This window comes from Macrobrachium rosenbergii, chromosome 12, assembly GCF_040412425.1.
Source record: "Macrobrachium rosenbergii isolate ZJJX-2024 chromosome 12, ASM4041242v1, whole genome shotgun sequence".
In the NCBI taxonomy this organism is placed as follows: domain Eukaryota; kingdom Metazoa; phylum Arthropoda; class Malacostraca; order Decapoda; family Palaemonidae; genus Macrobrachium; species Macrobrachium rosenbergii.
The window spans coordinates 7271305-7297484 of NC_089752.1; the positions used below are offsets into that span (position 1 = coordinate 7271305).

Here is a 26180-nt window from a genome sequence, read left to right on the forward strand (position 1 = left end):
TATATATATATATATATATATATATATATATATATAACACATCACACGGGAATATATACAGTATTTTATGCTGCCGTGGTAAACCGGATGAGAAAAGACATGACAGACAACAGCAGTGATCTTTAAGGGCTGTCTTCAAGATAATACCCATGGTTCTTTTACGAAAAATCCCCCATACAACGGGGCTACAGTAGATATCATTTTAATAGATTTGTATGACTGGGGTTTAACCACATTCCACTTCAAAAGCTTTCCGAATTCCAACTAAGGTCCACCACGAACTGTTCTTTTTAAGACATGTTACTTGTATGATATCTTTGAATTCGAGTATTATTATAACCAAGTCTGAATAAAACGCTGGGCTGTCAAAAGATGCAAAGAAAAAGCATTACGCTAATGAATTAATTATCTAAATTTTCTTAAACAGCGTATTTTCATATTCGCAATTTGGAATATCAAAGTTGTTGCAAAAATCACCGCTCACACATTACTGGCGTAGCGAGAGCGGCAGTTGGTTACAATGTGAAAAGAGTAACCAGCAGAGTCTCAGTGCATTAGATAGTTATGAGGTGGGAAATCTTAATGACTGCAACAACAGCAATATGCAAGAGATAAGACCGGTTAATAAGAGGAGAGTTGAGAGTCGGTGTAAAGCCTTTCCCTTGTTAATAATGATCGTTACTGAAACTTGCAACTTACCTTTTACCGATATGATGTGGCGGCAATGTATCACAATGAGGCCGGCAAGCTGAAAGAAAAAGAACATGAAAATAGTATCTTGCCCAAAAAAATAACCTTCATAAAAAAATGCAGGGGCCGGTTGGAATCTTAATCTGTCATCACTAATAATAATAAAAAAAAATTGGGTGGAAGGTATCTTACTAGTGATACCGTGTTAAGACTGAGTTCGCTTCTCTGTAGAAGGCAAAAATGAATACTGTACACACACATACAAATATATAGTGTGTGAGTGTGTGTCTGTATGTGTAACTGTAATTGTAATATCCACATGCCCTCTTAACTTCTCGAGGCCAGGTCGGCGACGTGACCTCGTTCTGATTACTCGGGATGCGGTTTAGATTCCCGCTACCTACATCAGAATTACTTCATATTTGAAAATTTAAACTTGATGAATAATACTGCCAAGGGTCCAAAGGTACCCAATAGTTACGCTGTCATTTTCAAGTTGTATTTGCAGTTACAGCTTTGAAAAATCATTTTCAATTTATTCTCATGTTTTAGAATATTTTTTAATCTTGAACTCCATTTGTATTTCTCTTATATTTATCTTATTTCTTTCAATTTATTTTATTAATACAGTTTACTTTTATTAAGACAATTAATTTATTGTGCTTTTAATGGTTTTCTTATGTTGGTCATTCATTTAAACCTGATGATGTGTATATCTACCTCAATAGCTTGCATCATAAAATCTTCAACCTACCCTTGACAATATTCATCGTCAACTTATATATAATTTTTAGGCAAATAACAGAAGAATAAACAAAATACAAAAAAATAATATAAAACATCTGCGGATAAAGCTAGCTAGATGTTATTTATTAATGAACCAATGGCCTATTCCAGGCCAGACAGCACGCAAATAATAAACCACACATAATTACGATCAAGATAAAGTACGAGAGAGAGAGAGAGAGAGAGAGAGAGAGAGAGAGAGAGAGAGAGAGAAAATTAACCTACTAGTATTAGCATACTGGCCAAGTCATTAACGATGTATATTAGTACGTAAAATCAAACAGAAACTTACTCTTGTGTCTACCAAAGTTCCACTAACATCACGACATATTCTTGATATCAGTACTATAGAAGAAGGGTTCGCAAATTCTTAAAGAGTAATATAAATAAGTAGAAAAGTGTACGGCAATATAAACTGATACCATCAATAAAAATTATGTACAGCAAACGGAGATTTATTCTCCTAAGGCAGCTGCGAGCGTTGACGTTATTCATCAATCAGACAGCGCAACAACCACCTGTTTTACGAGAAATTAAATGTATACTGATGTATTGCACTACAAAAGAGGATAAAGTGATAATGCATACGGAATGCAAATTACTATTTTTCTTTCTCACTGTCATCATATACTTAAGACCGTAGGACGAAAATGAAAGATGATAATGAAATCATTTATTCTCTCTCTCTCTCTCTCTCTCTCTCTCTCTCACACACACACACACACACACACACACACACACATATATATATATATATATATATATATATATCTTATATATATATATATATATATATGTATGTATAATTACGTGTGGGAGTGAATTTGCAGCAAATAGTGGGTTTCAATGATTTCAGATTTCAAAAGATTTTTTTTTTTTTTTTATAAAAATCTAACGACACCTTTCGGGATATGAGAGTGCATTCAAATGCACATGAAATACTTCACGATGACAAACAAACACAGATTCAAATGCCTTACAATATATATAAAAAAAATCAAGGACTAGTTGTGCACCTGTGGCCAAATTAAATTGTACAACTTATTTACATGAGAGGGCTATAATTTTTATTTAATGGCCCGAATGACCTAAAAATATCACTAACAGAAGTAATTCAAAATTGGTATATTATGAGTTTTACAAATTTGGTAAGATTACCAAAGGGAAATGGTAGGTCACATTTATTGCTTGCCTTTATCACGGATTTTATAACGAAAAAAAAAAAATTGATTGTAGATGGAGGCTGCTGATGACCTTGTCTTAATCAGCCAACCGCCACAAGCTCTGCAAAGCTTTCTTTATAAAGTGAATCGCATATCTAAAGAGATGGGATTCAGGTAAATTTAATTAAAACATACAACGAAAATAAGTTTATGGACACGATGAGATTAATAAAGTCGAGTCTTTCAGATGTTAAGGAAACAACGATATCCAGCTGCGTCACGTGAGCTGGAACTTACTGAAAGACTATAAAAGGTAAATCAAACAACGGGAAGGCTGAAAAAAAAAAATTTTTAGAAATCAAATGGACTAAATAAAATTGCACACGAAAGTAAATACTTATCTCCAATATTGTCGGCACTGTAATCCGGATATGAAATCGTGGTATGACAACGAAACTAACTCCAAAATATTTTGTCACTTTCAGATATGGCTTTATGAAGAACACCAGGAGTCTGATGGAATGGAATATAGAATTTAGGTCAAAGGCCAAGCGCTGGGACCTATGCGGTCATTTAGCGCTGGAAAGGGAATCGAGAGTAGGTAGGTTTGAAAGGCGTAACAGGAGGAAAACCTCGCAGTTGCACTAGGAAATAATCGTTAGAGAGGGTGGATAGCAATTTGGAAGAAAGATAATATGAATGGAGGTACAATAAAAGGAATGAAAGGGGTTGCAGCTAGGGGCCGAAGGGACGCTGTAAAGAACCTTTAGTAATGCCAACAGTACACCCCACGAGGTGCATTGACGGCACTACCGCCACTCTCCCCCCCCCCGGGAAGAACCGTTTATGAAGCTTATTGTTTCTCATACATATTGTTATTCTGCCATGTTAGTTGTCGTAATCTGTGCTTTGGCCTTTATCTTACCTTACAGACCTTACAGACCTTACAGTTCATTCGGGTTGCCCCAGGTCCCTCAGTGTGAGGCACCTTTGATGTCTACCAGAGAATTGCTAACGCATCTTCCGGTATATTTTGCATCTTCCAGTCTTGGATGGTCTGGGGATGCATCTTAGATATTTGTCGAGCTTATTCTTCAACACATCTACGCTCACTCCTGTTATATTCTCAGATGAGCTGGTAGCGCATTGAATAGACGCTGCATTATCGATGCTGGTGCGTGGTGGATTAATGTCCTGTGTGCTTTCCTTTAGTTTTCCTGGTATAGTTTTGGCACTATTAATCTACCTCTGCTTGCTCTTTTTGATATTTTTAGTTCCATGATGTTTTCGGTAATTCCTTCTATCTCGTTTCATGCTTGAATTACCATGAAGCGTTCTCTTCTCCTTTCAAGACTATATAAATTTAAGAATTGTAGTCTTTCCCAGTAGTCAAGGTCCTTAACTTCTTCTATTCTAGCTGTAAATGACCTATGTACACTCTTCTATTTGTGCAATATCCTTTTGGTAGTGTGGGTACCATATTATATTGCAATATTCAAATGGACTAATGTAAATGCGTTTTATAAAGCATAATCATGTGTTCAGCTTTTCTTGTTTTGAAGTGCTGAACAACATTCCCATTTTTGCTTTGCATTTTGCCAATAGAATTGCTATTTGATCATTGCATAACATATTCCTATTCAACATCACACCAAGGTCTTTAACTGCTTCCTTGTTTGTGATTGTCTCATTATTAGGACCTTTATATGCATATAGCATTCCTACTTTATCACCATAGTTCATTGATTCAAATTTATCAGAGTTAAATACCATCCTATTTATCTCTGCCCATTTATATATTTTGTTTAGGTCTCTTTGTAGCGAGTCCCTATCTTCATCACAAGCAATTTCTCTACTTATTCTTGTGTCATCTGCGAAACTTCTTACTACTGAGTCCTTAACATTACTGTCTATGTCTGCAATCATAATCACAATCAGCAATGCAGCTAACACTGTACCTTGTGGTACACGGATATTACCGTAGCTTCATCCGATTTCTCATCGTTTGCAATCACTATCTGTTTTCTGTTTTGCAAAAATTCTTTTATCCATCTTCCTACTTTGTCAACAATGTTATGTTTTCTAATTTTTTCGCTAATATATTATGATCTACCTTGTCAAAAGCTTTTGCAAAGTCTAGGTAAACCACATCTGTATCTTTTTCATTTATCATATTTTATATATGCTTTCATGGTGGACTAACAGTTGGGTTTGTGTACTTTTTCCGGTACAAAACCATGTTGTCCTATATTGAACAATCTATTTTTCATTAAATGTTTCATTATATTTTTTTTCATTACCCTTTCATATACTTTCATAATATGAGATGTCAGACTCACAGCCTATAAATTACTTGCCTCTAGTCTTGAACCACTTTTGAAAGTAGGAGTAATATATGCTAATTTATGCTCATCATGAATCTTGCCTGTATCTATACTTTGTCTTAATAATATTGCTAGTGGCTTTGCGATTGAATGAACCACTTTCTTTAACAATATGGCAGGTACTCCATCTGGTCCTGCTGCTGATCCATTTTAATTTCATTAATAGCCTGCACAATATCGGCTTCTGTAATATCTATATCTGATAAGTATTCAGTATTTTCATCTCTTATTTCTGTATCATTATCTTCATTGTCAATTCTAGGTGTAAATTCACTCTTATATCTTTCTGCTAATATGTTACATATTTCCTTTTTTTCATTCGTTAATCGCCCTTCAATTCTTAGAGGGCCTATTTCTACTCTTATTTTATTCATCTTTTTTGCATATGAATAAAAAGTTTTAGGGTTTTGCTTGATATTTTGTAGTGTCTTTTCTTCTAGGTTCCATTTTTCATTTTCTTTTGATTGTATAATCTTTTGTTCTGCATTTTCTATCTTACTTTTTAGTTCCATCACTTTCCATGCATTCTTTTCTTTTACAAGAGCTTTTTTCCACTTTCTGATTTTCTGGAACAAGATCCTTCTGTCTCTTGGAATTTGTGATTGATGTTTACTTTTTTCTTCGATATATTTTTCCACTATTTCCTCTAATATTTTATATAATATATCGGTATTTACCTGTATATCATCACTTACAAATATGTTTTCCCATTCTTTGTTTAATTCTTCATTTATTTTTGACCAATTTATATCCTTACTATAGAAATTGTATTTTCCATATCCTTCCCATTTTTTCGTCTCTTGCTTTTCTGTTTTCGTGTGTTCTGGAACGGACTGTTAGTTCTATGACATTATGGTCCGAAATACTCGTGTTATATACTATTATTTCTTTAACATAGTTCACCTCATTCACAAATACTAGGTCTAAAATATTATCCTTTCTTGTTGGTAGGTGATTTATTTGCTGAATGTTATGTTCTAGTAGCATGTCTAATAGCTTTTCAAATTGCCTCTTATCTTCTGCACTACTATTGCTCTCTTTTTTATATGTATAAATACAACCACAGTCTCCTATTCGTTCTTTCCATTCTACAAAAGGAAAGTTAAAGTCTCCGGATAGGAGTATAGTCCAGTCCTTGTGATTTCTACATATTTCATCCAATTTTTCAATTATTATGTCAAATTCTTTAGTATTAGGGGGTCTATATATTACAATGTTCACTAATTTTTCAGATTCAAATTCTACCACTATTAATTCACATTCTGTGTTACTATATTTCTCACAGATTTTTCCTTGATTGGCATCTCTCCCATATATCGCGGTTCCCCTTGATTTTTATTTTTCTATCTGATCTATAAGTTTGGAAACCCTTTATCTGGTCATCATCTTGGGAATACCAGGTTTCACTTATATTCAATATTTCTATTTTTTCATTTTGGGTTAGTTCTTTTAAGAACTCTATCTTTCTTTTTGAGTTACTCAAACTAAACCTATGCTGTTCATCACTATGATGGTTTGCATATTATCTCCATTATCAAATATGGGTAATAATAAGGATTTTCCCATGTCTCTTTCCTGTTCTGATATGTTGATCTTTTTTTCATTTCCAGAAATTCGTACATTAAAAAATCCAGCTTTTCCATTATATTTGATCTTCCATCTTCATTTTGATTCATTTTGTGCATAAACCTGCATTTATCTCCATATCTGCACCATCCCCTAGCATCATAGATACATTGCTTGTTCCTTGTGCTATATCTAGGTGCTGATGCCTCATATCGTGGTGCTGACATTTTATAATGAGTTGTTGGCTTGCTTTTTGCCTTCATCACATGATCTTTGTTCCTTTCTTTATTTGTTTCACTTTTACCTTGATTTTTTATATGTATTTGGTTTTGATTTTGGTTTTTCATGGCTACAGGATGCATGTACCTACATTTCTTATTAAACCTACATCCATTTCCTTCTTTCCAGTTTCTACATATTTTTGGATGTAGATCGCTGCATTCCTCTTCATAGCCATCTAGATATGCACATTTGCCATAGATCTCATAATTGTGACATATCTTGGGATGTTTGTAATAACATCTTTCACTAAACCTGCAATTCCCTCTTTTCAAAAGGGTATACTGTGTCTTTATTTTCTTTTTTTTTCTTGTTCTTTCCCATCGGTATGAAGATCCGTACAACCTCTTTGGGATTTTATTTTGATTTATCATGTCATAATTTATTTCTTCATATGTATGTTGCTGTAGTGCCTCATATGTAAATCTATGAGTTTCTCTGCATCCATACTCTTATCCTGTTCTTTGTTTTCATTACTCTTTCTCTCTCTTCAGTCTTATTTTCTTCTTTTCTATTTTCCTCTTCTTCCTCTTCTTCACCTTCTTCATCCTCCACAATCTGTACATTAAGTCTTGATTTAATGACCTTGTCTATCCATACTAGACATGTTGAGCAAAAATATTTTTGTGTCCTTATTTTTATTTTGCTTTACTTCAGCACATGAAGGATGCTTTTGAGTACGTGGGTAGCATAGCATTTCCTAATCAGGCTTTGTGATTTACAATGCTATACCACACTCTACATAGTTTATATGCTTTAGGCATCCGTTTGCCTATTGCATCAATCAATATATTCACTAATTTCACCATACTTATTTTCTTTGATGGAATGTGTTGATTTTTGTAGATTTTCTTTATAAGTCTTTTGATAACTTACACTTTCATTGGTATCCCTTCCATTATTTTCATTATATTTTCTACAGATTTGCTCCAGTTTGAAGAATCGTATCCTTTCAATATGTCTGTGAATGCTTTCGCATCTTTTTGGTCGACGTTGTTATTCATCTCCACGATAAGTAAGCAGATTTCTCTGCTTGCCAATTCATCATATTGACATCGCCGATGCAAGCAAGGTTTCTCCATCTCTGCCACTGTTAGTCGACTCCTCCATGATTTTCAGATTTTAATAATTCACTCCGAAAAACAACTTATTAGACGGTTTATCACTCTAATCTGATATTAAGCTAATCACCGATAGTTCACGAACACTTTTAGCTATATTTCATTCCGCTAATTGTATGTTAGACGCCAGACATCGGGTAGATTATTCAGACCAAGAACGACAACGTCTCACCGAGAGAATTTCACATCACCGGTTTGAATTTATTTTGCTTTAGGATACACCCATTTTTGCCAGGCAGTTATTTACCTTGAAGACTCTGTTTTATATCTACAAATCGTTAATGCTCCACCCTTCATTACCGTTTCCAGGTTACATTATGAAATATAATAATAATAATAATAATAATAATAATAATAATTACTGTCGGTGGTGTGGCGGGTCCGGTGACCGGCCAGCAGCCCCCCAACTGCTGGTCGCTCGCCCTTCCCGGCCGTTGCGGGTCTCCACCAGGTGTCGGCAGCAGCTTCTCTTGGCTTTGGTCCTGTAGGTGGTATGGCGGGTCCGGTGACCGGCCAGCAGCCCCCCAACTGCTGGTCACTCACCCTTCCCGGCTGTTGCGGGACTCCACCAGGTGTCGGCGGCAGCTCCTCTTGGCTTGGTCCTGTAGGTGGTGTGGCGGGTCCGGTAACCGGCCAGCAGCCCCCCAACTGCTGGTTGCTCACCCTTCCCGGCCATTGCGGGTCTCCACCAGGTGTCGGCAGCAGCTTCTCTTGGCTTGGTCCTGTAGGAGGTGTTGCGGGTCCAGTGACCAGCCATCAGCCCCCTAACTGCTGGTCGCTCGCCTTCCCGCCATTGCGGTCTCCACCAGGTGTCAGCAGCAGCTTCTCTTGGCTTGGTCCTGTAGGTGGTGTGTGGTCGGTGACCCGGCCAGCAGCCCCCTAACTGCTGGTCGCTCGCCCTTCCCGGCAGTTGCGGGTCTCCACCAGGTGTCAGCAGCAGCTTCTCTTGGCTTGGTCCTGTAGGTGGTGTGGCGGGTCCGAAGACCGGTCAGCAGCCCCCCAACTGCTGGTCGCTCACCCTTCCCAGCCGTTGCGGGTCTCCACCAGGTGTCGGCAGCAGCTTCTCTTGGCTTGGTCCTGTAGGTGGTGTGGCGGATCCGGTGACCGGCCAGCAGGCCCCTAACTGCTAGTCGCTCACCCTTCCCGGCCGTTGCGGGTCTCCACCAGGTGTCGGCAGCAGCTTCTCTTGGCTTGGTCCTGTAGGTGGTGTGGCGGGTCCAGTGACCGGCCAGCAGCCCCCAACCGGCTGGTCGCCACCCTTCCCGGCCGCTGCGGGTCTCCACCAGGTGTTGGCAGCAGCTTCTTGGCTTGGTCCTGTAGGTGGTGTGGCGGGTCCGTGACGGCCAGCAGCCCCTAACTGCTGGTCGCCACCCTTCCCGGCCGTTGTGGTCTCCACCAGGTGTCGGGCAGCTTAACTTGGCTTGGTCCTGTAGGTGGTGGCGGGTCCGTGACTGCCAGCAGCCCCTAACTGCTGGTCGCTTGCCCTTCCTGGCCGCTGCGGGTCTCCACCAGGTATCGGGCGGCAGCTACTGGCTTTGGTCCTGTAGGTGGTGTGGGTCCGTGACCGCCAGCAGCCCCCAACTGCTGGTCGCTCACCCTTCCCGGCCGTTGCGGGTCTCCACCAGGTGTCGGCGGCAGCATCTCTTGGCTTAGTCCTGTAGATGGTGTGGCGGGACGGTGATCGCCAGCAGCCCCCAACTACTGGTCGCTCACCCTTCCCGGCCGCTCGCGGTCTCCACCAGGTGTCGGCAGCTACTCTGGCTTGGTCCTGTAGGTGGTGTGGCGGGTCCGGTGACCGCCAGCAGCCCCCTAACTGCTGGTCGCCACCCTTCCCGGCCGCTATGGTCTCCACCAGGTGTCGGGCATCTCTGGCTTAGTCCTGTGATGGTGTGGCGGGACCGTGACCGCCAGCAGGCCCACAACTGCTTGTCGCCACCCTTCCCGGCCGTTGCGGGTCTCCACCAGGTGTAGGCGGCAGCTCCTCTTGGCTTGGTCCTGTAGGTGGTGTGGCGGTTCAGGTGACCGCCAGCAGCCCTGCAACTGCTGGTCGCCTTTCCCTTCCTGGCCGCTGGTCTCCACCAGGTGTCGGGCGGCGGCTCCTCTGGCTTCGTTCCTGTAGGTGGTGTGGCGGGTCCAGTGACCAGCCAGCAGCCCCCAACTGCTGGTCGCCACCCTTCCCGGCTGTTGCGGGTCTCCACCAGGTGTCGGCGGCGGCTACTCTGGCTTGGTCCTGTAGGTGGTGTGGCGGGTCCGGTGACCGCCAGCAGCCCCCAACTGCTGGTTGCTCACCCTTCCCGGCCGCTAACGGTCTCCACCAGGTGTCGGCGGCGGCTCTTGGCTTGGTCCTGTAGGTGGTGTGGCGGGTCCGTGACGCCAGCAGACCCCAACTGCTGGTCGCCACTCTTCCCGGCCGCTATGGGTCTCCACCAGGTGTCGGGCGGCGGCTCCTTGGCTTGGTCCTGTAGGTGGTGTGGTGGGTCCGGTGACCATCCAGCAGACCCCAACTGCTGGTCGCCACCCTTCCCGGCCGCTAAGGGTCTCCACCAGGTGCCGGCGGCGGCTCCTCTGGCTTGGTCCTGTAGGTGGTGTGGCGGGTCCGGTGACCGCCAGCAGCCCCCCCAACTGCTGGTCGCTTCACCACCCCGGCCGCAGGGTCTCCACCAGGTGTCGGGCGGCGGCCCTCTTGGCTTGGTCCTGTAGGGTGGTGTGGGTCCGTGACCGGCCAGCAGCCCCCAACTGCTGGTCGCCACCTTCCCGGCCGCCGGTCTCCACCAGGTGTCGGCAGCAGCTCCTCTTGGCTTGGTCCTGTCGGTGGTGTGGCGGGTCCAGTGACTGGCCAGCAGCCCCCCAACTGCTGGTCGCTCAGCCTTCCCGGCCATTGCGGGTCTCCACCAGGTATCGGGCGGCAGTCCTCTGGCTTGGTCCTGTAGGTGGTGAGGCGGGTCCGTGACCGGCCAGCAGCCCCCAACTGCTGGTCGCCACCCTTCCCGGCCGTTGCGGGTCTCCACCAGGTGTCGGCGGCAGCTCCTCTTGGCTTGGTCCTCTAGGTGGTGTGGCGGGTCCGTGACTGGCCAGCAGCCCCAACTGCTGGTCGCCGCTTCCCCGCCGCTATGGTCTCACCAGGTGTCGGGCGCGGCTCCTCTTGGCTTGATCCTGTAGGTGGTGGCGAAGTCCGTGACTGGCCAGCAGCCCCCAACTGCTGGTTGCTAACCCTTCCCGGCCATTGTGGGTCTCCCACCAGGTGTCGGCAGCGGCTCCTTCGCTTGGTCCTGTCGGTGGTGTGGCGGGTCCTGTGACCGCCATCAGCCCCCAACTGCTGGTCGCTCACCCTTCCCGCCGCTATGGGTCTCCACCAGGTGTCGGCGGCGGCTCCTCTTGGCTTGGTCCTGTCGGTGGTGGCGGGTCCGTGATCGCCAGCAGCCCCAACTGCTAGTCGCCACCCTTCCCGGCCGCTATGGCCCCACCAGGTGTCGGCGCGGCTACTTTTGGCTTGGTCCTGTCGGTGGTGTGGGTCCGTGACCGCCAGCAGCCCCCAACTGCTGGTCGCCACCCTTCCCGCTGTTGCGGTCTCCACCAGGTGTCGCGCAGCTCCTCTGGCTTGGTCCTGTAGGTGGTGTGGAGGGTCCGTGGCCGCCAGCAGCCCTCCAACTGCTGGTCGCCACCCTTCCCGCCGCTGCGGGTCTCCACCAGGTGTCGGCGACGAGTCCTCTTGGCCTGGTCCTGTAGGTGTGGGCGGGTCCGTGACCGCCAGCAGCCCCAACTGCTGGTCACCACCCTTCCCGCCGCTATGGTCTCCACCAGGTGTCGGGCGGCGGCTCCTTTGGCTTGGTCCTGTAGGTGGTGTGAGCGGGTCCGTGACCGCCAGCAGCCTCCAACTGCTGGTCGCCACCCTTCCCTGCCATTGCGGGTCTCCCACCAGGTGTCGGGCGGCGTCTCCTAGGCTTGGTCCTGTCGGTGGTGTGGCGGGTCCGTGACCGGCCAGCAGCCCCCAACTGCTGGTCGCCACCCTTCCCGACGCTGCGGTCTCCACCAGGTGTCGGGCGGCGGTTCCTCTTCGCTTGGTCCTGGCAGTGGTGTGGCGGGTCCGTGACCGCCAGCAGCCCCCAACTGCTGGTCGCCACCCTTCCCAGCCGCTATGGTCTCCACCAGGTGTCGGGCGGCGTCTTCCTTGGCTTGGTCCTGTAGGTGGTGTGGCGGGTCCGTGATCGCCAGCAGCCCCCAACTGCTGGTCGCCACCCTTCCCGGCCGTTGCGGGTCTACACCAGGTGTCGGGCGGCGGCTTCCTCTGCCTTGGTCCTGTCGGTGGTGTGGCGGGTCCGGTGACCGCCAGCAGCCCCCAACTGCTGGTCGCCATCTTCCCGCCGCTGCGCTTCCACCAGGTGTCGGCGCGACCCTGGCTTGGTCTCAGGTGGTGCGGTCCGGTGACCGCCAGCAGCAACTGGGTCGCTCACCCTTCCCCCGCTGGCGGGTCTACACCAGGTGTCGGGCGGCGGCCTTGCCTTGGTCCTGTCGGTGGTGTGGCGGGTCCGTGATCGCCAGCAGCCCCCAACTGCTGGTCGTCACCCTTCCCTTCCCGGCGCTCCCACCAGGTGTCGGGCACCCTCTTGGCTTGGTCCTGTAGGTGGTGTGGGCGGGTCCGTGACCGGGCAGCCCCCCAACGCTGGTCACTCACCCCCGCCGCTATGGCTTGGGTCGGGCGGCGGCTCCTTCCGGGCTTGGTCCTGTCGGGCGTGGCGGTCCGTGACCGCCAGCAGCCCCCAACTGCTGGTCGCTCACCCTTCCCGCCGCTAGGTCTCCCACCAGGTGCCGGCGGCGGCTCCTCTAGGCTTGGTCCTGTCGGTGGTGTGGCGGGTCCGTGACCGCCAGCAGCCCCAACCGCTGGTCGCCACCCTTCCCCGGCCGCTTCTGGGTCTCCACCAGGTGTCGGCGGTGGCTCTAGGCTTGGTCCTGTCGGGTGGTGTGGTTGGTCCGTGACCGGCCAGCAGCCCTCAACTGCTGGTCGCCACCTTCCGCCGCTTTGGGTCCCACCAGGTGTCGGGCGGCGTCCTCTAGGTTTGGTCCTGTCGGGTGGTGTGGCGGGTCCGTGACCCGCCAGCAGTCCCCAACTGGGTCGCCACCTTCCCGCCGCTATGGTCTCCACCAGGTGTCGGCGACGGCTCCTCTAGGCTTGGCCCTCCCGGTGGTGTGGCGGGTCCGTGACCGCCAGCAGCCCCCAACTGCTTGTTGCTCGCCTTTCCCGCCGCTACGGGTCCTCCACCAGGTGTCGGCGGCGGCTCCTCTAGGCTTGGTCCTGTCGGTGGTGTGGCAGGACCGTGACCGCCAGCAGCCCCCAACTGCTGGTCGCCGCTTTGCCTCCACCAGGTGCGCCGGCTCCTCTAGGCCCTGTCGGGTGGTGTGGTGGTCCGTGACCGCCAGCAGCCCCCAACTGCTGGTCGCCGCCTTTCCCGCCGTTTCGGTTCCAGGTGTGCTCCTTCTAGGCTTGGTCCTGTCGGTGGTGTGTGGCGGGTCCGGTGACCGCCAGCAGCCCCCAACTGCTGGTCGCCGCCTTTCCCAGCGCTGCTTCCACCAGGTGTCGGCGACGGGTTCCTCTAGGCTTGGTCCTGTCGGTGGTGTGGCGGGTCCGGTGACCGCCAGCAGCTAACTGCTGGTCGCCGCCTGGCCGCTGCGGGTCTCCACCAGGTGTCGGCGCGGTGGCTAGGGTCCTGGTCGGTGGTGTGGCGGGTCCGTGACCGCCAGCAGCCCCCAACTGCTGGTCGCCGCTTTTCCCGCCGTTGTGGGTCCCAGCGGGCGCTTGGCTTGGTCTTGTCCGCGGTGTGGCGGTCCGTGACCGCCAGCAGCCCCAACTGCTGGTCGCCGCTTTCCCGGCTGTTTCGGTCTCCCTCACCAGGTGTCGGCTCCTTCTAGGCTTGGTCCTGTCGGTGGTGTGGCGGTCCGGTGACCGCCAGCAGCCCTGCTGGTCGCCACCCTTCGGCCGTTCTCGGGTCTCCACCAGGTGTCCGGCGGCTTCCAGGCTTGGTCCTGTCGGTGGTGTGGCGGGTCCGGCCGCCAGCAGCCCTCAACTGCTAAGTCGCCGCTTTCCCAGCCGCTCACCAGGTGTCCGCGACGGCTCTTCAGGCTTGGTCCTGTCGGGTGGTGTGGCGGGTCCGTGACCGCCAGCAGCCCCTCAACTGCTGGTCGCCACCTTTCCCGCCGCTTCGGGCCCCACCAGGTGTCGGCGGCGGCTCCTCTAGGCTTGGTCCTGTCGGTGGTGTGGCGGTCCGTGACCGCCAGCAGCCCCAACTGCCCGCCACCTTTCCCAGCCGCTGGTTCCACCAGGTGTCGGGCGCGGCGCCTTTAGGCTTGGTCCTGGGGTGGTTGGCGGGTCCGTGACCCCAGCAGCCCCCAACTGGGTCGCCGCTCCCAGCCGGCGGGTGTCGCGACGGCTTCTAGGCTTGGTCCTGTCGGTGGTGGCGGGTCCTGGGACCGCCAGCAGCCCCCAACTGCTGGTCGCCGCCTTTCCCAGCTGCTGCGGTCTCCACCAGGTGTCGGCGACGGGTTCCTTCTTAGGCTTGGTCCTGTCGGTGGTGTGGCGGGTCCGTGACCGCCAGCAGCCCCCAACTGCTGGTCGCTCGCTTTCCCAGCCGCTGCGTTGTCTCCACCAGGTGTCGGCTTCTTCTAGGCTTGGTCCTGTCGGTGTGTGCGGTCCGTGATCGCCAGCAGCCCCCCAACTGCTGGTCGCCACCTTCCCGCCGCTTGGGTCCTGTCGGTGGTGTGGTCCTGTCGTTGGTGTGGCGGTCCGACCGCCAGCAGCCCCAACTGCTGGTCGCCGCCTTTCCCGGCCGTTTCGGTCTCCACCAGGTCGGTGGCAGCTCCTCCCAGGCCCTGTCGTGGTGTGGGCGGGTCCGGTGACCCAGCAGCAGGTGGCTCCGCTTTTCCGCCAAGGCCGGGTTCTGGTCCTGTCGGGTGGTGTGTCGGTCCGCGAGCCAGCAGCCCCCAACTTGGTCGCCGCCTTCCTGGCCGCTCCCCACCAGGGCCAGTATCTGTCGGTGTGGCGGGTCCGTGACCGCCAGCAGCCCCCCAACTGCTGGTCGCCACCTTTCCCAGGCCGCTTTCGGGTCTCCACCAGGTGTCGGTGGCGGCTCCTTGGCTTGGTCCTGTCGGTGGTGTGGCGGGTCCGTGACCGCCAGCAGCCCCCAACTGCTGGTCGCCACCTTTCCCGCCGCTTCCCCACCAGGTGTCGGCGCGGCGGCTTGGTCCGTCGGTGGTGTGGCGGGTCTGCGACCGCCAGCAGCCCCAACTGCTGGTCGCCACCTTTCCCAGCCGCTTCGGTTCCCCCACCAGGTGTCCGCGATGGCCTTCTAGGCTTGGTCCTGTCGGTGGTGTGGCGGGTCCGTGACCGCCAGCAGCCCCCAACTGCTGGTCGCCGCCTTTCCCGGCCGCCGCTTGTCCGGGCGACCCCTCTAGGCTTGGTCCTGTCGGTGGTGTGGCGGGTCCGTGACCGCCAGCAGCCCCCCCAACTTGGTCGCCGCCTTTCCTAGCCGCTCCTGGTGTCGGGGCGGTAGGCTTGGTCCTGTCGGTGGTGTAGGGTCCGTGACCGCCAGCAGCCCCCAACTGCTGGTCGCCACCTTTCCCAGCCGCTTTCGGTCTCCACCAGGTGTCGGGCGGCGCTCCTTCCAGGCTTGGTCCTGTCGGGTAGGCCAGCAGCCCCAACTGCTGGTCGCCGCCTTTCCCAGCCGTGGGTGTCGGGCGACGGCTGGCTTGGTCCTGTCGGTGGTGGCGGGTCCGTGACCGCCAGCAGCCCCCAACTGCTGGTCGCCGCCTTTCCCAAGGCCGCTTCGGTCCCACCAGGTGCCGCGGCGGCCTCTCTGGCTTGCCCATCGGTAGTGTGGCGGGTCCGTGACAGCAGCCCTCAACTGGGTCCGCCGCCTTTCCCAGCCGCTTCGGTCGCCTACCAGGTGTTCGGCGGCCTCTAGGCTTGGTCCTGTCGGTGGTGGGCGGGTCCTGGGACCGCCAGCAGCCCCCAACTGCTGGTCGCCGCCTTCCCAGCCGCGCGCCGCCACCAGGTGTCGGCGACGTTCCTCTAGGCTTGGTCCTGTCGGTGGTGGCGTCCGGGTGACCCAGCAGCCCCCAACTGCCAGGTCGGCCCAGCCGCTGGTCTCTACCAGGTGTCGGCGGCGTTCCTAGGCTTGGTCCTGTCCGGTGGTGTGGGCGTCCGACCGCCAGCAGCCCTCAACTGCTGGTCGCCACCTTCCCGGCCGCTTGGGTCTCCACCAGGGGTCGGCGGCTCCCTTCAGGCTTGGTCCTGTCGTTGGTGTGGCGGGTCCGTGACCGCCAGCAGCCCCCAACTGCTGGTCGCCGCCTTTCCTGGCCGCTTTCGGGCCCCCTACCAGGTGTTTCCTCTAGGCTTGGTCCTGTCGGGTGGGCGGGTCCGGCACCGCCAGCAGCCCTCAACTGTGGTCGGGCCTTTCCCAGCCCGCTGCACGTCTCCACCAGGTGTCGCGACGGTTCCTCTAGGCTTGGTCCTGTCGGTGGGGGCGGGTCCGTGACCGCCAGCAGCCCCAACTGCTGGTCGCCGCCTTTCCCAGCCGCTTCGGGCCTCCCCAGGTGTCGGCGACGGTTCCTTCTAGGCTTGGTCCTGTCGGTGGTGTGGCGGGTCCGGTGACCGCCAGCAGCCCCCAACTGCTGGTCGCCGCCTTTCCCGCCGCCGCTATGGTCTCCACCAGGTGTCGGCGGCGTCCCTCTGGCTTGGTCCTGTAGGTGGTGTGGCGGTCCGTGACCCAGCAGCCCCCAACTGCTGGTCGCCGCCTTTCCCGCCGCTTCGGTCCCACCAGGTGTCGGAGACGCCCTCAGGCTTGGTCCTGTCGGTGGTGTGGCGGGTCCGTGACCGCCAGCAGCCCCCAACTGCTGGTCGCCGCCTTTCCCAGCTCCCGGTGTCGGAGACGGTTCCTCATAGGCTTGGTCCTCCACCAGGTGCTGGTCGCCACCTTCCCGCCGCGGTCTCACCAGGTGTCTCCTTCCTAGGCTTGGTCCTGTCGGTGGTGTGGCGGTCCGTGACCGCCAGCAGCCCCCAACTGCTGGTCACCACCCTTCCCGTCGCTGTGGTCCCAGGTGTCGGGCGGCAGCCCTCTTGGCTTGCCTGTCGGGTGGTGTGGCGGGTCCGTGACCGCCAGCAGCCTGCTGGTCACTCACTCCTTCCCGCCGCTCGGTCTCCCAGGTGTCGCGACGGTCAGGGCTTGGTCCTGTCGGGTGGTGTGGCGGGGTCCGTGACCGCCAGCAGCCCCAACTGCTGGTCGCCGCCTTTCCAGCCATTTCCGGGTTTACCAGGTGTCGCCGGTCCTTGTCGGGTGGTGTCTGGGTCCGTGACCGCCAGCAGCCCCCCGCTGGTCGCCGCCTTTCCCGGCCGCTATGGTCTCACCAGGTGTCGGGCGACGGCTCTTCTAGGCTTGGTCCTGTCGGTGGTGTGGGCGGGTCCGTGACCGCCAGCAGCCCTCAACTGCTGGTCGCCGCCTTTCCCGGCGGTCCGTTGTGCCAGCACCCCAACTGCTGGTCGGTCGGTCCACCAGGTGTCGGCGGCGGCTCCTCTGGCTTGGTCCTGTTGGTGGTGTGGCGGTCCGTGACCGCCAGCAGCCTCAACTGCTGGTCACCGCTTTTCCCGCCGTTGGGTCTCCACCAGGTGTCGTCCTCTGGCTTGGTCCTGTAGGTGGTGTGGCGGTCCGTGATCGCCAGCAGCCCCAACTTGGTCACCACCTTCCCAGCTGCTCGGTCTCCACCAGGTGTCGGCGGCAGCCCTCTTGGCTTGGTCCTGTTGGTGTGGCTGGTCCGGCGGGACCGCCAGCAGCCCCCAACTGCTGGTCGCCACCTTCCCGGCCTGGGTCGGTCTCCACCAGGTGTCGGGCGGCGGCTCCTCTAGGCTTGGTCCTGTCGGTGGTGTGGCTGGTCCGGTGATCGCCAGCAGCCCCCAACTGCTGGTCGCCACCCTTCCTGCCGCTCCTCCACCAGGTGTCGCGTTCCTCTTGGCTTGGTCCTCTAGGTGGTGGTGGCGGGTCCCACCAGCAGCCCCCAACTGCTGGTCGGCGACCGGCGGGTCTCCACCAGGTGCTTGGCTTGGTCCTGTCGGTGGTGTGAGCGGTCCGTGACCGCCAGCAGCCCCCAACTGCTGGTCGCCACCTTTTCCGCCGCTTGGTCTCCACCAGGTGTCGGGCGGCGGCTTCTAGGGTTGGTCCTGTCGGGTGGTGTGGCGGGTCCGTGACCGCCAGCAGCCCCCAACTGCTGGTCGCCACCCCAGCCAAGGCGGTCTCCACCAGGTGTCGGCGGCGGCTCTCTAGGCTTGGTCCTGTCGGTGGTGTGGCAACCGGTGACCGCCAGCAGCCCCAACTGCTGGTCGCCGCCTTTTCCGCCGTTAGCCCTACCAGGTGTCGGGCGGGCGGCTCCTCAGGTTTGGTCCTGTCGGTGGTGTGCAGCGACCGCCAGCAGCCCCCAACTGCTGGTCGCCACCTTTCCCTGCCGCTGTCTCACCAGGCGTCGGTGTCTCAGGCTTGGCCCTGTCGTGGTGTGGGCGGGTCCGGATCCCAGCAGCCCCAACTGCTGGTCGCTCGCCCTTTCCCGGCAGCTTAGGCTTGGTCCTGGTCGGGTCCACCAGGTAACCGCTGGTCGCCGCCTTCCCAGCGGCGCTCCACCAGGTTCAAGGCTTGGTCCTGTCGGTGGTGTGGCAGTCCGTGACCGCCAGCAGCCCCCAACTGCTGGTCGCCGCTTTCCCGCCGCTGGGTCTCCACCAGGTGTCGGGACGCGCCTCAGGGTGGTGGGTCCTGTCGGTGGGTGTGGCGGGTCCGTGATCGCCAGCAGCCCCCAACTGCTGGTCGCCGCCTTTTCCGGCCGCTTCGGTCTCCACCAGGTGTCCGGCGCTCCTCTGGCTTGGTCCTGTCGGGTGGTGTGGCGGGTCCGTGACGCCAGGTGGTCGCCGCTTCTTCCAGCGACCAGGTGTCGCGCACGCCTTCCAGGCTTGGTCCTGTCGGGTGGTGTGTCCGGTCCGTGACCGCCAGCAGCCCCAACTGCTGGTCGCCACCTTTCCCGGCCGCTTCGGGTCTCCCCAGGTGTCGGCAGCGGCCTCGGCTTGGTCCTGTCGGTGGTGTGGCGGGTCCGTGACCGCCAGCAGCCCCAACTGCTGGTCGCCGCCTTTCCCAGCCGCTGGGCATCTCCACCAGGTGTCGGCGACGGTTCCTCTAGGCTTGGTCCTGTCGGGTGGTGTGCGGGTCCGTGACCGCCAGCAGCCCCCAACTGCTGGTCGCCTTCACCTTTCCCGGCTTCGGTTTCGGTCTCCACCAGGTGCTGGTCGCGCCGCTTCGGTAGGCTTGGTCCTGTCGGGTGGTGGAGCGGTCCGTGACCGCCAGCAGCCCCCAACTGCTGGTCGCCACCTTCCCAGCCGCTTCACCAGGTGTCGGGCGGCGCTCCTCTAGGCTTGGTCCTGTCGGTGGTGGGTCCGTGGGTGACCAGCAGCCCCCACCGCTGTCGCCGCTTTCCCAGCCGTTGCGCATCTCCACCAGGTGTCGGCGACGGGTTCCTCTAGGGCTTCTGGTCCTGTCCGGTGGTGTGGCGGTCCGTGGACAGCCAGCAGCCCCCAACTGCTGGTCGCCGCCTTTCCCAGCCGCTTCGGTTCTACCAGGTGTCACCAGGTGGTCCTGTCGGTGGTGTGCTGGTCCGTGGACCGCCAGCAGCCCCAACTGCTGGTCGCTTCACCTTTCCCAGCCGCTTCGGTCTCCACCAGGTGTCGGGCGGCGCTCCTCTAGGGCTTGGTCCTGTCGGTGGGTCCGTGACCGCCAGCAGCCCTCAACTGTTGGTCGCCGCCTTTCCCACCGCTGGTCCAGGTGCGAGGCAGCCTTCAGGCTTGGTCCTGTCGGTGGTGTGAGCGGGTCCGTGACCGGCCAGCAGCCCTTGCTGGTCGGTCTCCACCAGGTGTCGGGCGGTTCCTTCAGGCTTGGTCCTGTCGGTGGTGTGGGCGGGTCTTGACCGCCAGCAGCTTGGTCGCTGCCTTCCCAGCTCTGCGCTGGCCTCCACCAGGTGTCGGCGACGGCTCTTCTAGGCTTGGTCCTGTCGGTGGTGTGGCGGGTCCGTGACCGCCAGCAGCCCCCTAACTGCTGGTCGCCACCTTTCCCGGCCGCTTCGGTCTCACCAGGTGTCGGCGGCGGCTCCTCTAGGCTTGGTCCTGTCGGTGGTGTGGCGTGGTCCGTGACCGCCAGCAGCTCCCCAACTGCTGGTCGCCACCTTCCCAGCCGCTTCGCCGGTCTCACCAGGTGTCGCGCGCGCTCCTAGGCTTGGTCCTGTCGGTGGTGTGGTCCGTGATCGCCAGCAGCCCCCAACTGCTGGTCGTCACCTTTCCCGCCGCTTCGGTCTCCACCAGGTGTCGGCGACGCTCCTCTAGGCTTGGTCCTGTCGGTGGTGTGGCGGGTCCGTGACCGGCCAGCAGCCCCCAACTGCTGGTCGCCGCCTTTCCCAGCCGCTGCGCTGCCTCCACCAGGTGTCGGCGGCGTTCCTCTAGGCTTGGTCCTGTCGGGCAGGTGGTGTGGCGGGTCCGGTGACCGCCCAGCAGCCCCCAACTGCTGGTCGCCGCCTTTCCCGGCGCCCTGGTCTCCACCAGGTGTCGGGCGGCGGCTCCTCAGGCTTGGTCCACGGTGGTGTGGCGGGTCCGGTGACCGCCAGCAGCTCCCCAACTGCTGGTCGCCACCTTTCCCAGCCGCTTCGGGTCTCCACCAGGTGTCGCGGCGGCCCTCTAGGCTTGGTCCTGTCGGGTGGTGTGGCGGGTCCGTGACCGCCAGCAGCCCCCAACTGCTGGTCGCCGCTTTCCCAGCCGTTTCGGTCTCCACCAGGTGTCGGGCGACGTTCCTCTAGGCTTGGTCCTGTCGGTGGTGTGGCGGGTCCGGTGATCGCCAGCAGCTCCCCAACTGCTGGTCGCCACCTTTCCCGGCCGCTTCGGTCTCCACCAGGTGTCGGGCGGTGGCTCCTTCTTGGCTTGGTCCTGTCGGTGGTGTGGTCCGTGACCGCCAGCAGCCCCCAACTGCTGGTCGCCACCTTTCCGGCCGCTTCGGCGGCCCCAGCCAGGTGTGGCGGGTCCTGTGACCGGCCAGCAGCCCCAACTGCTGGTCGCCGCTTTCCCAGCCTTGGTCCTCCACCAGGTGTCGGCGACACCCTTCAGGCTTGGTCCTGTCGGGTAGGTCCGTGACCGCCAGCAGCCCCCAACTGCTGGTCGTCCACCTTTCCCGCCGCTTCCACCAGGTGTCGGCACCTTCCAGGGTTGGTCCTGTCGGTGGTGTGGCGGGTCCGGTGACCCAGCAGCCCCAACTGCTGGTCGCTTTCCGCCGCTGGGGTCTCTTGTCGGGCGGTTCAGGCTTGGTCCTGTCGCGTGTGGCGGTCCGTGACCGCCAGCAGCCCCCCCAACTGCTGGTCGCCACCTTTCCCGCCGCTTCGGTCTCCACCAGGTCGGCGGCAGCCCTCTTGGCTTGGTCCTGTCGGGTGGTGTGGCGGGTCCGTGACCGCCAGCAGCCCCCAACTGCTGGTCGCCGCTTGCCATTTCGGTCTCCACCAGGTGTCGGCGACGGTTCCTCAGGCTTGGTCCTGTCGGTGGTGTGGGCGGTCCGTGACCGCCAGCAGCCCCAACTGCTGGTCGCCACCTTTCCGGCGCCGTTTCGGTCTCCACCAGGTGTCGGCGGGTTCCTTAGGCTTGGTCCTGTCGGTGGTGTGGCGGGTCTCGTGACCGCCAGCAGCCCCAACTGCTGGTCGCCGCCCCGGCTATGGTCTCCACCAGGTGTCGGCGGGTCCTCTAGGCTTGGTCCTGTCGGGTGGTGTGGCGGGTCCACCGCCAGCAGCCCCCAACTGCTGGTCGCCACCTTTCCCCGCCGCTTTCGGTCTCCACCAGGTGTCGGGCGCTCCTTCTGGCTTGGTCCTGTCGGTGGTGGGCGGGTCCGGTGACCGCCAGCAGCTCCCCCAACTGCTGGTCGCTCGCCTTTCCCAGCCGCTTCGGGTCCCACCAGGTGTCGGCGACGGCCTTCAGGCTTGGTCCTGTTGGGTGGTGCGTCCGTCCGTGACCGCCAGCAGCCCCCACTGCTGGTCGCGAACTTTCCGCCGCTGGTCGGTGTCGGCGACGGTTCACTTGGTCCTGTCGGTGTATGGTCCGGGGTGACCGCCAGCAGCCCCCTTGCTGGTCGCCGCCCCCCAGCCGGGTCTCCACCAGGTGTCGGCGGCGGCTCCTCTAGGCTTGGTCCTGTCGGGTGGGTGGCGGGTCCGTGACCGCCAGCAGCCCCCAACTGCTGGTCGCCACCTTTCCGGCCGCTTTCGGGCCCACCAGGTGTCGGCGGCGCCCTCTAGGCTTGGTCCTGTCGGTGGTGTGGCGGGTCCGGTGACCGCCAGCAGCCCCAACTGCTGGTCGCCGCTTTTCCCTTTCCCAGCCGTTTCGGCTTGGTCCACCAGGTGTCGGGTCGCGGCCCTCCTCTAGGGCTTGGTCTCCACCAGGTGTCGGTGGTGGCTTGGTCCTATGGGTCCGTGACCGCCAGCAGCCCCCAACTGCTGGTCGCCCACCTTTCCCGCCGTTTCGGTTCCACCAGGTGTCGGCGGCGGCCCTCCAGGCTTGGTCCTGCTCGGTGGTGGCGGTCCGTGACCGCCAGCAGCCCCCAACTGCTGGTCGCCACCTTCCCGGCCGCTTCGGTCTCCACCAGGTGTCGGGCGAAGTGGCTCTAGGCTTGGTCCTGTCGGTGGTGTGCGGGTCCGTGGACCGCCAGCAGCCCCAACTGCTGGTCGCCACCTTTCCCGCCGCTTTCGGCGCCCTACCAGGTGTCGGCGAATGCCTCAGGCTTGGTCCTGTCTGGTGTGGCGGTCCGTGACACGCCAGCAGCCCCACCGCTGGTCTCTCTTGTCGGACGCCTCTAGGCTTGGTCCTGTCGGTGGTGTGGGGGTCCGTGACCGCCAGCAGCCCCAACTGCTGGTCGCCACCTTTCCCGCCCGCTTCGGTCTCCACCAGGTGTCGGGCGCGGCTCCTGTCTGGTGGTGTAGGCTTGGTCGTCTCGGGTGCCGCGCACGGCCTCAGGCTTGGTGGCGGGTCCGGTGACCGGCCAGCAGCCCCCAACTGCTGGTCGCCACCTTTCCCGGCCGCCGGCCCCACCAGGTGTCGGCGCGTGCTCCTCCAGGCTTGGTCCTGTCGGTGGTGTGGCGGGTCCGTGACCGCCAGCAGCCCCAACTGCTGGTCGCCACCTTCCCTGCCGCTTCGGTCTCCACCAGGTGTCGGCGCGCGCCTCCTCAGGCTTGGTCCTGCCGGTGGTGTGGCGGGTCCGTGACCGCCAGCAGCCCCCAACTGCTGGTCGCCACCTTCCCAGCCGCTTCGGTCTCCACCAGGTGTCGGCGCGCTCCTTCCAGGCTTGGTCCTGTCGGTGGTGTGGCGGGTCCGACCGCCAGCAGCCCCAACTGCTGGTCGCCACCTTCCGGCCGCTTCGGTCCTGGTGTCGTGGCGACGGGCCTAGGGCTTGGTCCTGTGGGTGGTGTGGGTCGGGTCCAGTGACCGCCAGCAGCCCCCCAACTGCTGGTCGCCACCTTCCTGCCGCTTCGGTCCCACCAGGTGTCGGGCGGCGCGGGCTTGGTCCTGTCGGTGGTGTGGCAGGTCCGTGACCGCCAGCAGCCCCCAACTGCTGGTCGCTTCACTACCAGGTGTCGGGCGGCGGCCTTCCAGGGTGGTCCTGTCGGTGGTGTCCGGAGCAGCCCCCAACTGGTCCGTGACCGCCAGCAGCCCCCAACTGCTGGTCGCCACCTTCCCCAGGTGCCGCCGGCTTCGGTCGCCAGGCCCCCAATGCTCGCTCACCAGGTGGGCAGGCCCCTTCGGTCCTGTCGGTGGTGCGGGAGTGGTCCGTGACCGCCAGCAGCCCCAACTGCTGGTCGCCACCTTCCCGCCGCGCGGCCCCCCAGGTGTGGTCCTTGGTCCTGTCGGTGGTGTGGCGGGTCCGTGACCGCCAGCAGCCCCAACTGCTGGTCGCCACCTTTCCGCCGCTTCGGCTCCACCAGGTGTCGGGCGGCGCTCCTCTAGGCTTGGTCCTGTCGGTGGTGTGGCGGTCCGTGACCGCCAGCAGCCCCCAACTGCTGGTCGCCACCTTCGGCCGCTTCGGCTCCACCAGGTGTCGGGCGACGCTCCTTCTAGGCTTGGTCCTGTCGGTGGTGGGAGTGGTCCGTGACCGCCAGCAGCCCTCAACTGCTGGTCGCCACCTTCCCCGCCGCTTCGGGTCTCCACCAGGTGTCGGCGGCGCTCCTTTCCAGGGCTTGGTCCTGTCGGGTGGTGTGGCGGTCCGTGACCGCCAGCAGCCCCTCAACTGCTGGTCGCCACCTTTCCCCGCCGCTTCGGGTCTCCACCAGGTGTCGGCGACGGCTCCTCAGGCTTGGTCCTGTCGGGTGGTGTGGCGGGTCCGTGACCGCCAGCAGCCCCCAACTGCTGGTCGCCACCTTCCCGGCCGCTTCGGGCTCACCAGGTGTCGGGCGGCTCCTTCAGGGTTGGTCCTGTCGGTGGTGTGGCGGTCCGTGACCGCCAGCAGCCCCAACTGCTGGTCCTGTCGCCGCTTCGGTCTCCACCAGGTGTCGCGGCGGCGGCCTCTTAGGCTTGGTCCTGTCGGGTGGTGAGTGGTCCGTGACCGCCAGCAGCCCCCAACTGCTGGTCGCCACCTTCACCCGCTTCGGTCCCACCAGGTGTCGGGCGGGGCTTCGGGTCCTCGGTGGTGTGGCGGTCCGGGTGACCGCCAGCAGTGCTGGTCGCCACCTTTCCCTGCCAGCCGCTTGGCCCCCCCACCAGGTGTCGGCGGCGGCCTCCTCTAGGCTTGGTCCTGTCGGGTGGTGGGCGGGTCCGGTGACCGCCAGCAGCCCCCAACTGCTGGTCGCCACCTTTCCCGCCGCTTCGGTCTCCACCAGGTGTCGGGCGGCCTTCTAGGCTTGGTCCTGTCGGTGGTGGCGGGTCCGTGACCGCCAGCAGCCCCCAACTGCTGGTCGCCATTTTCCCAGCCGCGCCTCCTTCCACCAGGTGTCGGGCGACGCTCCCCAGGCTTGGTCCTGTCGGTGTGGCGGTCCGTGACCGCCAGCAGCCCCCAACTGCTGGTCGTTCGCTTTCCGGCCGCTATGGTCTCCACCAGGTGCTGGCGGCGCTCCTTCAGGCTTGGTCCTGTCGGGTGGTGTGGCGGGTCCGACCGCCAGCAGCCCCAACTGCTGGTCGCCGCTTCTTTCCCAGCCGCTGCGCGCTGCCTCCACCAGGTGTCGGGTGACGGCTCCTCTAGGCTTGGTCCTGTCGGTGGTGTGGCGGGTCCGGTGACCGGCCAGCAGCCCCCCAACTGCTGGTCGCTCGCCTTTCCCGGCCGTTGCGGGTCTCCACCATGTTGCCATAGTCCAGCTCATATTGTGCCTTCGTTAGAAACAAGGATGAGGAAAAGACTGCAAGAAAGAAAGAAATAGAGAAAGAGAGAGAGAGAAATGGATTATTCAGAAATGAAGAGGAACACTGCAATTACTCACAAAATCTTGCATACTCTTACATCCACCTTCCATCCCTCCTACCTACCTATCCCTACCCTCTCCCACCTTCCTACCTACCTACCCACCCACCCCTCATATACACCCCTGCATACACACAAACAATTGAGCGCCCTACATACACCACTCACATACACATTTGGCACATACTTACTATGGAAAATTCCGTGTCCATGCTCACTATTTTGCCCTCTTAATTGGAGGGTTATCATACACACGCACTTGGGAGTGCGCCGTGTGGGTCCGCACGACGCTGGTGATTTGCCGACGAGAGTCAGCACGCCCGAACGCTTCGTTACAGCGCCGCCGTATTTAGTCCGTTAGGGGGGAGAAGTTCATAGAGCCAAGACTAAGTCGCCGTCTGAGTCCGCTAATGGCCTGGAACCACTCTGGGTCACCACTTTAAGAGGTGCAAAACAATGAGCAGGAGGAAAGTTAGTGCTGATTTGTTGAGGATCTTCTTGATTTATTGAGGATCTTCTTCCTTCTTTTCGCTTCTTCTTGTCCAGGCATTCTGGCCTTTTTGGCGCTGGCAAACTTTCTTTCCCAGTCCTTCCTTGTTCCTTGCATAGCAACTTCGTCTGTGAGTCGATCTTGTGATTGATGGCTACTTTAGTTTTCGAATATGCCTCTGGTAATTCTGAAGACGGGTAGGAGAAGGAGGAGGAGGAGGA

General features: G+C 57.3%; 1 long non-coding RNA gene across 1 annotated transcript in view; it reads right to left on the reverse strand.

Annotated features, from left to right (window-relative positions):
- Positions 1–698: 698 nt before the first annotated feature.
- LOC136844198 (uncharacterized) overlaps positions 699–26180 on the reverse strand; it is a 571364-nt gene continuing 545882 nt past the window's right edge. The window contains exon 4 of the long non-coding RNA XR_010854758.1: positions 699–748. This is a non-coding gene — a long non-coding RNA (uncharacterized lncRNA). The remainder of the gene's footprint in view (positions 749–26180) is intronic.